The following is a 14,789-nucleotide window of genomic DNA, read 5'->3' as shown; positions in this document are numbered from 1 at the left end:
CCTCCCGCCACTTCCCCACTCTGCCCCGGGATCCCCCAGCCCGGCGCTGCTCCCCGCGCCACTTCGAAGCAACTTCGGCTGCCGAGCGCCGCCAGCTCTCGCCCGCCTTTGAAGTTTGCAGCGCCCACCGCAAAGTTGGGACACTTCGGCCGATTTAATTTTTCTCTTTTATCCGCCTCCTCCTCCGCCTCCCAGCCCCTTCGGCTCCTGAGTACTGGTGCTTAGCATCTTGGCCGGTGCCCGGGACCTGGACTGTTTCGCACACCACACCTCAAGGAGGGATTTTTCCTCTCCCCCTCCCAGGAAAATCAATCCGATTTTTTTTAAGGTAAGTAACGAGAGGAAAGCAAACTCACGACGCCCCGACGCCTTAGCCCGCCACCCCAAGACCTGGTACAAGGAGTGTTAACACCCGAGGGCTCCTCTGGGATTGGGGGTGGAGGCGCGCGTCCCCTAACTCAGAGGGGCCCAACGAGGCTCTCCGTCGCCGCTGGACGAGGGCGCCAGATCCCAAGGAGCTGAGGGTTTAAGGGGCGTGAAGCAGGTCTCCCTCGGTTTTCCACGCTGGCTTCGTGGCTGGGCGGCCCCAGCGGTGTTAGGAGGTGGAGAGACAGTGCACGGGCCGGGGACGCGGGGTTCCAGGTGCCCAGGGTGCGGCGGAGTCCGGGGAACCACAGAGCATGTACCCCCGACTTGGCCTGGACACTCCTTTGCCCGCCTGCCGGGAGCACTGCTGCCGCCCCCTCCGGTTCACCTCCTCCAGCCTTGGCTGGAGAAAGTCTGCGAGACTGGGGTGTCGCAGGCGCGGGCGTGTGGGGCGAAACGCGAGGAGTCTGGACTGCGCACCCGGCTGGTTCTCGGGCAGAGCGGGCGCGGGCTCCTGCTGGGAGCCCCCCAGTCGCAGCCAGGGGCTCGGGGATCTCGGTCCGCTTCGGCAAGCCGAACCTCTCCGCTTTGGCACCGCGTTCGTGCTCGGCCTCGTAGGCGAGCACCGTTAGAGAAACTTCCTCGAGCTGAGCAGGGAGGCCGGGGACCTGATTGATCCTGCTTTCGCCGGGGTCCCAGGGCAGCCACCGAGGGGACGCTCCTTCGGCTTCAGACCGAGCGACAGGGCGTACGGAGTGCCCTAGCCCTGTCTGGGCACCAGTGGGTGCTCGCTCTAGTCCGCCCTGCCTTCAGTGCTGAGCTGAGAGTTGGGGCGGCCCCGACACTCAGGAATCCGAACGAGCGGCTCCAGGTCCCGGCCGTTCTCCTGGGACACTTAGCAAACTGCAAAATTTAGGGTGTGGTTTCGTTTCATTTTGCGCCCTTCCTGCCCCCACTCCCCACCCCCGGTACCCCCGACCGATGCCGGAGAATTCCCCGCAGCCGTCGGCAGTTCACGCGGGTCGGGGAGGCCCTCGGAGTTTGCCGCGGGCACCTCTGCAAAGGGCGCTGAGCTGACCTTCCGGCAGGTCGCGGTTCCCCTCCCGGCCCCCTTTGGGGCGCTGTCCATCTCCTGCTCCGGGTACAAGTAGCTCTGGTGAAACCAAGACCTTGGGCGAGAAATGAACCTGAGAAAATGTCTCTGGGTTTGATTTTTTTTTTTTTTTATTAAACATAGTTCCTTTTAGCAACTTAGTTGGACTGGTAAATTTGTCTACTTCTCATCATTCGATCCTACTATATCGAAGAATTTATACTTTCATTTAGTCCCTGACCTCTCCAACCACACTCCCCTCTTCCTCCCACTCCCTCGCCCACCCCTTCTTTCGCCTCGCTTCCTGAATCCTTTTTCTTTTCTGAAGGAGGGAATCTCCGCACCTCCTCCCCTTTTCCTCCCACCCAGTCCCTGAGCGCTTGTGAGAACCAGGGGAGTCGTCAATGGAAATAAATAGGACCCCGCTCCATTCTCCGCCCCCTTCAAACAAGTAAAATCCTCCCTGGGCTCACAGAAGTAGAGATAAAACATCCCTCCAGAGGGAGCGGTTTTGAGGATTTGATGGAATTGAACGGTTTTATTACCTTGAAAGATGTGATGGGCGGACGCGAGAGCAAATATGTGTACCGAGAGCTATCAGTAGTTATTAATTATTGTTTAGTAAGAATGATAATAAGGCCGTACCCTAGCTGAAGACCGTGTTTATATTTGGTTTTGATTTTGTGTCAGTCTCTTACTACAGTGGTTTCAGAAAGTGAGTACACCAAAAGGTATTAATTTCTCACACTCATTCTGTGTATGGAATTAATTAAATGTCAAAAAGATACTGTCATTTTACCAAAGTCTTAACCCATGAACTTTTCAAAGGTTGCAGTCTTATGAAATGCCCTCCTTTGCCTCCCTCTGTCTCCTTAAAGTTCAAAAAACATGGCAACATAATTAATTATAGTCCCAATTCCCATCTTCAATCTAAACCTATATGCAGGATTACATTAAAATATCCCATCACGTATCCTTAAAAAGTGACTCTGATGAGTTTGAATTCTTCGGGAGGGGGAGTCAGCTGGGAATGAGGGGTCCAGAAGTTAGAAAAATTAGTGACTCTTTCAGATTTCACTAAAAAATCTTTTAATTCTTCCTTTAGAGAAAGAAATTACAAGTGTTTTCTCTGCATAATTCTTAACGTCAGTGAATATCCTTAATCTTTCCCACACACTAGAAACATAACAGCTTGCAGCTTTGTCTGCACTGTTTTCATTTTTATGTCAGGACTTCTGATTCATTAAACCTGTATGTGGAAGTCACAGGCTCCACGTGGCACTAACACTCCGTTTTAATTAGTAACTATCATAAAAAAGAAGCTAGAACTCTGTAATGGGCCTAAATTGCTAGGAATTATGTGTGGTTTAAATTACGCATTTATTTCAGCAGAAATGAAACCATGAGTATAAAACATCTTTTAATCACTTGCAGACACAGCTTTTATCTCCCAAGATGTAACAAAATATATAATTGAAAAATATCCTTCTAAGAATGAGGGAAGCCCTTACCCTCTGTTTATTTGTCCTGGGTCTATTGAACATTCATGTGGTAACATATGAATGGTAAAAAAGTGAAGAGTGGTGTCATAACCTTGGCAATACCATGCTGAGGGAATGCTTACATTCAACGTAGCCACAGTGGATCAATCTTCAGATAACTTAAGGTAGCAACTTTTTCAATTGGCTTCATGAACCTGATGATTCAGATTTTAGTTTTCTCACTTGGGTTTATTGACTGGAGTCTCCGTGTATAATAGGCGAAAATTTGTGTTGTAAAACTAATTATTTGGCATGAAGGAGGGAAAAGGTAGAAATAAAATGTATCTGTCCATTGTTACCTTCCTATGTTCATTTCTGTAGTATTTCTATTCAGTCTATCAAGACGTCAGAACTTTTATTTTAAAACTGATTGTGTGTTTGTTGTCAGTGTTAGGACAGAACTTCTTTTTCATTTTGCAGTGATGAATGAGTAGATATTGGAATTGTGACGGCTATGTCTGAGTTAACAGATAGCAAGGAATAGTAAGAATTTCACATAATGTGCACGGATTAAAATTATTTTAATCTTTCCTCCTTAGTTGTACAGTGATAAAGTGGTTGAGTACAGTGACCAAGCAGTGTTCTCACACTTTTTTGCTCCCTCTCTTCTTGTCAGGTCTTGGTTTAGGGAGCCCTGCACCCATAGTACCCTCCAAGTAATAAATGGACCTTGCCACGGTCAGTTGCCATCAGCTTAGTCATCAGGAAGAAAGCATATCCCATAGTCATCTATATTGTGTCAAAGGCAAGTGTAATCTACAAAACTAATTCAGATTACTCACTTGACCTTGAAACAATGTCCAGAACCTCTAAATGTTTATTTTGGAACAATTATTCTGAAGAATATAATTTTTTCTTTTCTAGTTGGCTCAGTCAGTCATTCATAGAAGCAAAAACCAAACAAGTTATAGGTGAGTAGTAAATAGTAAATTGCACCAAATCTTTGCTTTCAAACTGGTTTCAAAAAATTAAAGTCCTCCAATATTTAAATATTCCATGTAAAAATGCCTTGCAAATTAAACCCTGAAGTTGGGATAAATTTTGCCTTATTTTCCCATTATATTATGGCAAAAATTGACACCTATGATGCACATAATCATGCTTCCACATGTTAATTTTCACGTAGGAGTAAAAGTTAATACTGTGCTATTGTTGGTAAAAAAAAAAAAAAGAATCACATAGTACAACATAGAAAAACAAACTAATACTTTATTGCATCATATAGTGGTATGCTGATCCTAAATTCAGTTATATTTCTGGAGGAAAAAACACAGCATTTTATGATGAATCTGTGTTTGGATGTGTGTATAGATCTCTTGGGACTTCTGAGATGACACCTGACTTTTGATTTCTGTAACCCATCAGTGCCGAAACCAGTGACAAAAGTATGTTTGTTCTCAGCTGCTTACTTCCTGAACACATTCCCTAAACTTGAAGATGCTATATTCACACCTTCCTCCTTTCTTTTAGAATTTTATTACAACTGTAAGCCAACTAATCCATGCATTTTAGTATTTTGAAATACTTGGAAATTATAAACTATATAATATTAATTAACACCAAATAAAAAAGGTTTTGCTTGTTTTGCATTTTAATAATTAAGGGTAAAGTATTTGATCGGTATGGAATAAAACCAAACCAGCAATATGTTTCTGCAGATCTTTCCCTTTGGGACAAAGAGACAGACCTGACCACAGAACAGCTGGATATTGGGTCCTGTTACAATGTCAATTTTTTTAAAGAACTCACTAAGCGAAATTTGATTTAAACCTTAAAGTCCATAGACCTCAAGTCTTTAAATATAGAAACATCCAAGATTATATGTCATTATTCCTTCAGCAATTATCCATGTCCTTTGGAAGCTGATTTATTTTAGTTAGTTGGTAGACAATTTGAGGTTTTGATTTGTTAATTTTTCCTGTGTCAAATTTGAAAAGAACATACATTTAATATGTTATATATTTCTCTGAAATATTTATTTTAGTTTCACTTGTTGAAAACTCTGAAATGAATCTTTAAAAAAGAAAAATATGACAGAATATATATAGTTAATGTTTCCAATGGCTCTTTTAATTGTTCTTTTGAAAGAATTTGCTGCCTTCTATATAGTTATTAGAAAAGGAAGAAAAACGTTTTTAGAAGCAAAAGGTAATAGGGGCACCTGGGTGGCTCAGTCAGTTAAGCGTCTGACTTCTGCTCAAGTCGTGATCTCACAGATGGTGAATTTGAGCCCTGTGTCAAGCTCTGTGCGTGGAGCCTGGAGCCTGCTTCTAGTTCTGTGTCTCCCTCTCTCTTTCTCTCTCTCTCTGCCCCTCCTCGCCCCTTGCTCACACTGTGTCTTTCTCTCTCTCTCTCAAAAGTAAATAAACATTTTTTTTTAAAAGAAAGAAACAACAGGTTATATGAAGTTTGGAAAGATCAATAAAAACATCATTACACATGATTAGAAATCAGCTCAGATGAAGGGAACTCTTAGACACAGTGTGGACATTTTACATATAATAACCAAATAACAAAAATCAAGTTAGCAACATGTACTCATGTCCATTTTGTAAATGGAAGGCTTACAGTCTCATAAATAGTGGCGCCTGACTGTAGTCTACAGCGACCATACAAGTTTCTGTTGTCTCCCTAACATGAAAGCAAGGCAAACAGTCTCGTATTCCAGCTGTGTGCTCAGAGGACATGTACTCTACAACCTAAAGACAGCCAAAAAATATGGACTCTATTCAAATGGGCTTTTTATCTGTAACTAAAATTCACCATAACCACATCTTGTTCTCTAAGGCAATATCCTTAAGTACGCAGATCTAGACAAAATGAGACTGAAATTTATCATTTTCTTTTTTTAAATGTTTATTTATTTATTACTTTTAAGAGAGAGAAAGAGAGAGCATGTGCATACAATTGGGGAGGGGCAGAAGAGAGAGGAAGACGCAGAATCTGAAGCAGGCTCCAGGTGCAGAGCCAGAGGCGGGACTCAAACCCATGAACCATGAGATTGTGACCTGAGCTGAAGTAGGGCACTTAACCGACTGAGCCACCAGGCACCCCTGAAATTTATTATTTTCTAAAAAAGTAAAACCTGAACTGATCATTAGAAAGATTTGTGAAGGGTGATAACTTGTTTTTGAATCACCATTCCGATTGTTAAAGTTATAATGCAGAAACTATGAGTGTTTTTTCGCAAAGATAGAGAATACCATATCTGGATAGTTGAGAAACAAAATGAGTGGCAACCTCATACACTTACTTGAAAATACTATGTTTACAAGGGAACAGCTCGTCTAAAAGGACTTGATTTATTTTGGGTGAGTTTCTCCAACTTAGGTGCCTCCTGGAATATAGGTGGTTACAATAGCACGTTGTAGTGAAAAATAAGCCTCATCAATCCATATGAACCTAAGAGATGGCTTTGATTACTCCCTTTTGTTCAGGCCATGTGTACTCTAAGCTCATGGGCATTGCCAAAGATCACATTATGCAGTTTATTTCTGTAATAAAATATGTTTCTGATTAAATTATCTTTCATACCAAAATAATCTCACATAAAAATACGTGTACTTGATTCTTTTAGTTATCTTGTTTAAAATACATTTAAAGACAGATAATAAATACATTTTACCCATAAGAATACATTAGTGTATATGTCATGATTTAAATCTAAATATTATTCGTATGTTGCTAGTACTCAATAAATGTAATTCATATTAAATCACAGCATTCACTAAAATTCACCGATATTATCAAAAGTTTCACGTTGGGATTGTTTCAGAAGCAACTGGATCCTATAACTGGAGAGGGATTTGTTGCCAACAGCGGTGACAGAGATCGGAAACAGCCCTGGTAGCTAAAACACCTGGCAAACTGAGAAAAGACAGCAATCATTTATCTTTCGGCCTTCCCAAGTCTCAAGTATTTCATTTCTAGAGATGATCCTTCGAAGTTTGCTCAAGTGTGCTATGAAAATATATGACTTTTTAAAAATGAAAAATGAAACTGCCTCTTAAAAAGAAGATAAGGATTTGATACTCTGACGATCACATTAGCAGGTACAATTGTATTAGTAGATGGACAAATGGGCAGGTCCCCTGAGGTACTGGGGAAGCTGTCCTGGCCCTAAATGTTACCAAGGCCTCTCATGGTACTAAAATGCTATCTTCAAAAGAGGATTTTTTTCCTTTTTAAAATAATTTTATTTTTCAGTATCCCCTATACATATGAAAATACCCCTGGGAAGGGAAACAGTGGAAGCTGTTATAACTAACACTTTACAGAGATGTTAATAGCTAGATAAAGCCAGATCGGAAAGAATTTTAGAGAAGGGAGATACATATCTTTGGATTTCTTAGCCTCTCCTTTGGACAGCCTACCTTTAGCATGTATCTGTTCTTTCTTCTCTTCCTCTGATAATTGACTCTCAGTTTCTTATACTCTAGTGTACGTTATCCCCAGGGCCAGCCTCAGGGGCCACATTCGGAAGGGCCCTTGCGCTTAGTCAAATGCTCTTCTGTCACCATCTCGAAATTCTTAATTTTTGAACAAGAGGCCTTGCGCTTTCCATTTTACACTGGGCCCACAAAATATGGAATTCACCTTCTTTCTCCCTTGATGTGAATTTAAGATATGGAATCTTGATGTTGGGGAATTGGTGAGGACACTTGAGATTATCTTTGCAAGATTAGGTCTAGTGAGTATTTGTATTTAAAAACATATCTTTTCAGTAAAATGAAGGAAACAGGGTACTCTTTTAAACAATTGAGGCACTGAACAGATATCTAGCTTTTGATAGTGTTGATCTTATAAAGCAGAGGTCCCTGAATAAGGGTGTTCTCTTTCCTTCATAAGGTGCCTCATTATGATGAAAGGAGGAAATACCAGAAACCCTGTCTATACTGACTTTTATGAATAAAGAAGGAAAAGAAGTTTTGTTAACATTATGTCATAGATGTACTGTCAAAGGCTATCTTACTCGGCATATCAGATGGTCACTGAAAAAGAAATAATGGCAGAGGTGACAGCTTCTATGAAGTAAAAATAATGCAAGGTGAAAATAGCAACATTACAACAGCTCTGACAAGAAGTCGGTCCCACCCGAGAAAAAGACATGAAGTATAGAATTTCATCCAATATAATCATGTATGGTACTCATCACCGTATCGAATGCCTTAAGTTATTTTATATATATGAGATACAGGTGTGTATTTTTTAATCACAATTCTAAAAGATTTGGAAACAACACATTAGAGAGCCAGAGGTCTTGAACAGCATGCTGAAAGAACCCTCAAATAAATTTGTCACCACTGTCTTCAAAAGTATTCTTAGTTATATGTATAGGCATTTGATAATTCCTGTGCTACAAGTAAATAGATAACACACCCCATTATGTTCTGAAAATTTCAGTATTCTAAGAGTTAAAAAAAAGTTATCTAACCTGCTCTGGTAAAAATATTTATAGTGCTACATTTTGAAATTTTTATTTGAAATTTTATTGTTGATTATAAAGTTGTTAGTTATTAACTTATGTTAAAGTTGCTTCCGTGTTTTGAATTTCACAACATGAATGAAAATTATTCTACTTATTAACAAAATTATAATTTTGTAAGACCCTCAATAGTTTACAAGGTCCTTTCCACATCCATCATTTACCTTAATCTTCACAGGAACCCAGTGAGGAAGATAGCAACCCTCTTACTGCTGAGAAATCTGAGACTCGGTTTCAGTTAAGAGACTTCCTTACGCTCATTCACACACTTTTAAAATGAAGTAGGGACTCTTGGTTTCATAAGCAAAATTGATGAAAATGTCTAAAAAATTTAAATTGAGATTAATTGCCAAATTAATTTGCTAGGACACAATTTACTTGGAGTTTTTTTGTTTACAATTTAATGATTAAGAAATATTGTTAATTTAGTCTAAATTCATAAGATCTTAGGTATAGACAGCTTATGTACTAAATGTTTGTTTGCTGGTTTTGGTAATTAACTTACTAGAGAAGTTTTTAGAGGAAAATGATTACTATTTTCCACATTTAAATCAGTATGTGTTGAGATACAACACTGAAAAATTAATAATCTGCAGAATCCCCTTTTAAAATAGTGGTAATTCATAATAATAATCCACCTCTAGAGTCATTCCATTATTCCACTAATAATATGGCATTTTTGAGAGATAAGGTTTGAAGTTAGGTTTGTCTTAAAAATTTTTAAATAAATGATCCCCCCCCCCAAATTGGATGAAATTATACATTTCAATGGAATGAGAGTTACCGTAGACACATATGATAGGATATTCCAAATATTCTAAACGTTTAAAGCCCTTTAAAACATAATGTGGAATAAGTAAGTTTAAACAGTGAAGATATTTATATGCACACTCATAACACTTCAGCCAGCCAGGTCAATCTGTGATTGAAAAAAAATCTCTATATTTAAAGTTTTATTCACACTTACAAAACAATGACAACAAAGAGGCAGTTTTGAAACATCGTTTTCTCTTGGCAGGCTCTATCTTGTGTAACAACCAATGAACATTGTTGACCCCCAACACTCACCAGCTGCAACCTTTCCCTAATGCTTAAAAAAAATGTTGTTTTTTTTTTTAAAGAAGGAAAACCACACCTAACTGTATATCTTACTTTTGGAGGAGGGGAGGGATTAAATAATTATGGTCAGTGTTTTGTGGTTTGTCATCTCTCTGTTGTAGATTTATGAGCCTGTGTTATTTCATCATAATTTACTATAAACTCTTCATTAAAAGCGACCTTGGGGTCTGCCCGCACTATCTGCCTTTGAGTGCCCTGTTCTTTAATCATCTCTTAATCCAGAAATAATAATGCAGAACATCCCAGGAACTGAGCCTGATCCTCAGCTCTCTAATCTCGACACGTGCATCTGAAATCCCTTGCTAGATCTAGTGCCTAGAAAGCCTGAGAATACCCACCTTTGAATCCGCTTAATCCATCTTTGTTTATTAAACAATATTGATGCGCTCAGATATGGTCTATCAAGGCTAACAAAAAGAATATTAAGAATTTCCTCGTGTTTATGTGATTATTTTTTAAAACCCAACATCTTGGCCTTTCCTCTGTTTCTAGTCAGCCTTTAAATAGGAACCTTATCTGTTACCTGATAGATTAGGTAAATTCAGATAGAATAACCTGAAACTTTCTGATACTTGTTTGAAGAGCAAGTCAGAACATGTATCTTTAGTTGCTGAATAAAATTTTGCAAACAGTTTGAGAACCTGTTTTATACTATTTATAGATAAATAGGACCTTTTTTCACACCCACTATTTTAAACCTCATTAACACCCCTGGGAATGAATGTTTTCCATTTTGTGGATAAGGAAACTCAAAAAGATTAAGAGACTTGCTCAAGGTACAAAAGCCAATAACGGTTTGGTCAGAACTCCTTCAACTCAGATCTTCCTACTCAAAGTGCAGTGGTCATTTTCTATTTTACTTTGGCAGCCTTTTAACTGTCCCCAGACTTGGAGACATGAGACCAGAGAGTGAGATACAAAAAGAAAAGAGAGGTGATGCATTAACTATCCTCTCTTGGAGGTTCTCTCAACTGCGAGATTGTCAGGAACCAGTGCCCTTGGAGAGTATTATCTCATCTCTCCAAAGACAGGGCTCTACATTTATAGTTTGTTGTTGGCCTTGGATTTTATAAGAGGGATTGCCAAAGAAATCCATATTTTAAAACTGTTACTTGAACTTAATTTCTTTTTATAAGAACGCAATAACTACATACCTATGCGCCCCCTGCTTTTTTCTTCTTTCTTCTTTTTTTTAAATCTGGAAGAATAACTTAGGGTTTAATCATTTTAACTATTTAAGGTTCCTGGTACGTCTGTGTTACTCTTCTACCTTTGAAGTATATTATCTTGATTACAGTATGTTTAAATTACTACTTTGATTTTGTCCTGTGCTTTGGCACTGGAGGCCACCTCAAAAACTCTTTGATAGCAGACAGCCTTTAATGCTGTCATATCAAAATAAACTGCCGGCGGGAAGGAAAGAAGCAGAGCTTCAGGACCATCAGGTATTTGGGAAAATATGGGATGAGGTCCCTGGAATCAAATGCCAATTTTAGTCTATGGTATTTACTATTCTCTGATGATAATTATTTCTTCTTGATAGCACCTTATTTCTTAGTACTGTATTTGCCAATTCTATTAGGTATATGAACAAATTAGAATCTTGTCACAGTCACCTAAAAAATTCCACTAGTCAGTTATTGGGCTTTAAGTTAAACAGACATATTCCCCAGAGGAAATAAACCTGCATGTCTTCTTGTTTTTTAATGTAAAGAAGGTAAAGAAAAGAGAAAGCTGTGAAAATGGGTAGATGTAATAGTAGTTCTCAAAGTAAAAGAAAGAAAGGATGCATATAATTTCCATGTCATCCATGCTAAATAGATGTTTAAAACATTAACATTTGGTAATGAGTGAAAATAAGAAATCAGAAAGCTCAAACAATGAGGGGCACATGGCTGGCTCAGTCGGTAGAATGTGCGACTCTTGATCTCAAGGTTGTAAGTTCAAAGCCAACATCGGGCATAGAGATTACTTAAAAATAAAAGATAAAAAAAAAAGAAATTTCAAGCGATGAAAATACTGGAGAAGTAAATCACAGTGCCACCATTACCAGATTACCAGTCATGGGATTGGAAGAGACAGATCTATTCAAAGTGCACTCCATGAACCATCAGCATCGTATCTCTGGGGAGCTTGTTAGAAAAGACGAGTGACAGGCAGACTTTTTGAATTAGAATCTGCATCTTCACAGGAAAGCTGAGTGATGCGATTGCACATTAAGTTTTGAGAAGCACCGGTCTATAGCATTCCTATTCTTTGATCAGAAAGTATCCCAACCAAACCATATTTCACATATTTTCAAGGAAAGGTCCTTTTGAGTAATGCACTGTGCTATTCTTACATGTCCTGGTAAGAACAGAAAAACTGCTTCCTTATACTAGGCCTCTGGACCATCTGACACATCCCACCCATCTATGGCAGCCTGCCAACAGGTTTCCATGAGGCCCACTTCAAAAGATTAAAGAAATACTTCCCAAGTCTTTAAGTTTTATACAATAACCAATTTTATACTCATAAAATTGTCAAAAGCACCCATAACTCATTTCCTATTTAGCTTATTGTGTCTCTTATGAAACAAATCCCGTAAATCAGCAATAATAGTCCATTTTATTACTTTCAATTTTATTTATTTGTTACACACACACACAATGCCATGAACATGTGCTTGGAGTTGCTATGTAATCACCATTATAACTGTCAGAAAGATAGGATTTCCTTTCTACAGAACCTGAGCAGGTCAAGAATATGTACAAACAGAAGTTAAAATGGTCTGCAGTAGAAGTATGCACATAGAAAAGCACACAACTAAATTCCCTGTGGTTGTAGATGCCTGAGTCGTGAAGAATGAGTAAGAGTTTGCTGCCCAGAGAAGCAGCAAAGGCATCCTAGCGAAGGCTCATCAGGCAGCTGATCCTGAAGCACACACTGGGAAAAGCAAGCCAAGTGTGGACAGTTGTAGGAAATAAAATCCTGGTGGAGCGAGCAGGGAGGTAAAGGACCTCATGTGCATGGACTTCATCCTCCAGTTCAGGGGGAACCACCTGACTTATCTTTGTTAGCAGAAGAGTAAAGCATTCTTGTTTATAAAGATCTTGTTTATAAAGTGTCAGCACTGTGTGAAATGATCAAGGAGAGATGTGGGAAATGGGCGTGAGAGGCAGTCAGTGGATAATTGGAGGCATTGGCAGTTTGGATAGAGAAGAGAGAGCAAATTTGAGAGAACGTGCAGCAGGTAGATTGGCAGGATTTGTTGGTGAAGAGGGGACGGAGATGAAAAGAAGTGGATAGCACTGAGGTTCCTAGTTTGGTACGTGGCAGGACTGTGCTGCTGAGGTCATCCTAGCGTGTACTTGTTTTCATGCAGCGTCTCAGGTCTTCAGCAGCCTGGCCAGGAACACTGTTCCGTTTCAGTAACATGGAAACCAAGGCAAAATGACAAGTTGTGGTGACTTAACCTGCCCATAGACTCAGTGGTACAGAAGTGCCCTGGCAGAGGAAGGAGTAGAGCCCAGATTCAAATTCCAGCCTGAGTCTGGCTCGGTGAGACCAGTGCTGAGCCACTCATCACCTTTGAGTGTTAGATCCCGGGCATCAGAAGGAAAACGGGCCTGGAGCTAAGAATCAGGCTTGAGGCTTTGGCAAACAACCATCCCCAACTTCCTTGCATAGTCCAGAATCTGATGGGAGAGATTTCTGATTACCTTCCTCTTTCCAATAAACTCCTTGGAATAAGTATAATAAAGCAAATATTTATTTAGTACCTACTTTGCATAAGAACTAAAGAAACGTCTATGTAGGAGATATAAGGATGGGTAAAATATAACATTTTCCAGGGGACACGTACTTGCGTAAACTCATGTTGCTTCATGGAGAGCTTTTTTCTTTTAGGACAGGAAAAAATATTAACATAACTATAATTCAAGCAAGCTAAGAAAGTGCCATAAGAATCAAAGTCTCAGGTTTCACTGGAGGACCTTGATTCTGCCTTGTCCTCCTCTGATGTCTCCAGGGAGCTTGCAATAGGCACTTAATAAACACTAGTTCACTCACTGGCAGTGTACAGGGAGAGCTCAGATAACACACCATCTAAGTAAACACAACGCCCCTACCATCCTATTAAGAATCTTCCTGCAGATTTTATAGCCCTTTTTTTCTTCTTTCTTTTTTTCTTTTTTTGTTTTTGGTATCTCAGTCCAGAAACTCAGAAAGCATCCTTCCCCTGTCAGAACACCTACTTTTTAAACGGCTCTGTTCAGTTTAATGGCTTTGTCAGATAAGGCTTTATTTTACTGTCTCAATCTCCTTCCCTGTAGTGCCATGCAGGCGGCTGGGACTAGCTGGGCCAGCCCAGCCTGAGTGCTTCTAATCCCTCTTTCATCTGATAACAGACCTTAAAACATCTGGTGTCACCGCCCAGCCCAGCAAGCCTGGATTTAACAGTGCCAGGCCTTCCTCTCCTTACACGACTGTGTGCCTGTGGCCACCTCAGTGGGTCAGCGCTGTCTTCTCGTCCCCAAGGATTGTGATTGCGTCCCTCTTAGTGGCTGAGGGTGACAGTTAAGGTACAGATGAGGCAGATTCTTGGACAGAAAGCCCTGTGGACCAAATAGGTCCTTCCCCTCAGTTTCCGTGGCTTCTTAACTCCTCTCCATTCAAGCCCCTGCTGAAATGTCACCTCCTCTGAGACACAGTCCATGACTACTCCTGCTGTCTGGAACGGATATGTGTAGTTGTTGACTTGTTCATCATCTCCCTTACCTCCCAAAGTACAAGCCTTACAAACACAAGAACATCACACATCTTGTTCGCGGCTGTGTTCCCAGTGCCTGGCACAGAATAAGTGCCCAGTAAACATTTGTTGAATCAGCCAATGAACTCTGCAATGCCATCATGCTTGCTCTTTTAGAAAAAGTTCCTGTTGTCACTGCCTTGTTGATGAGCATCGCTTTTTATTACATCACTAGAATCTGGGTTATAAAGATTTCTTTGATCAAAACTTTATGGAAGATTCAGCCCATGTGGTCAGCAGACATAGCTGGCAGAATTACCAAAACAATTTCTGAAACCAGGTTTGTCATAAGAGCATGAATATCTTTGAACCTGAATAATTTAAGTACCTGGTTTTGTTAGTATGGTTAAGTTGAACTAAAAAGGCCTTTAAAATTTTGAAATTCCTTTGAGAAGG

General features: G+C 40.1%; 1 protein-coding gene across 2 annotated transcripts in view; it reads left to right on the top strand.

Annotated features, from left to right (window-relative positions):
- Positions 1-33: 33 nt before the first annotated feature.
- NDNF (neuron derived neurotrophic factor) overlaps positions 34-14,789 on the top strand; it is a 37,251-nt gene continuing 22,495 nt past the window's right edge. The window contains exon 1 of one of the 2 annotated variants that reach the window (XM_077752785.1): positions 34-328. The gene's annotated coding sequence lies outside the window, so the exon portion shown is untranslated. Of the gene's footprint in view, positions 329-3,874; positions 3,912-14,789 lie in introns of those variants that run through there. The other variant, XM_077752786.1, reaches the window with a different exon arrangement.

This window comes from Crocuta crocuta, unplaced genomic scaffold (genome assembly GCF_008692635.1).
Source record: "Crocuta crocuta isolate KB4526 unplaced genomic scaffold, BGI_CrCroc_1.0 scaffold451, whole genome shotgun sequence".
NCBI classification, from domain to species: Eukaryota; Metazoa; Chordata; class Mammalia; order Carnivora; family Hyaenidae; genus Crocuta; species Crocuta crocuta.
Note: the sequence above shows the minus strand (reverse complement) of the source record. Positions and strands in the feature narration are given on the sequence as shown.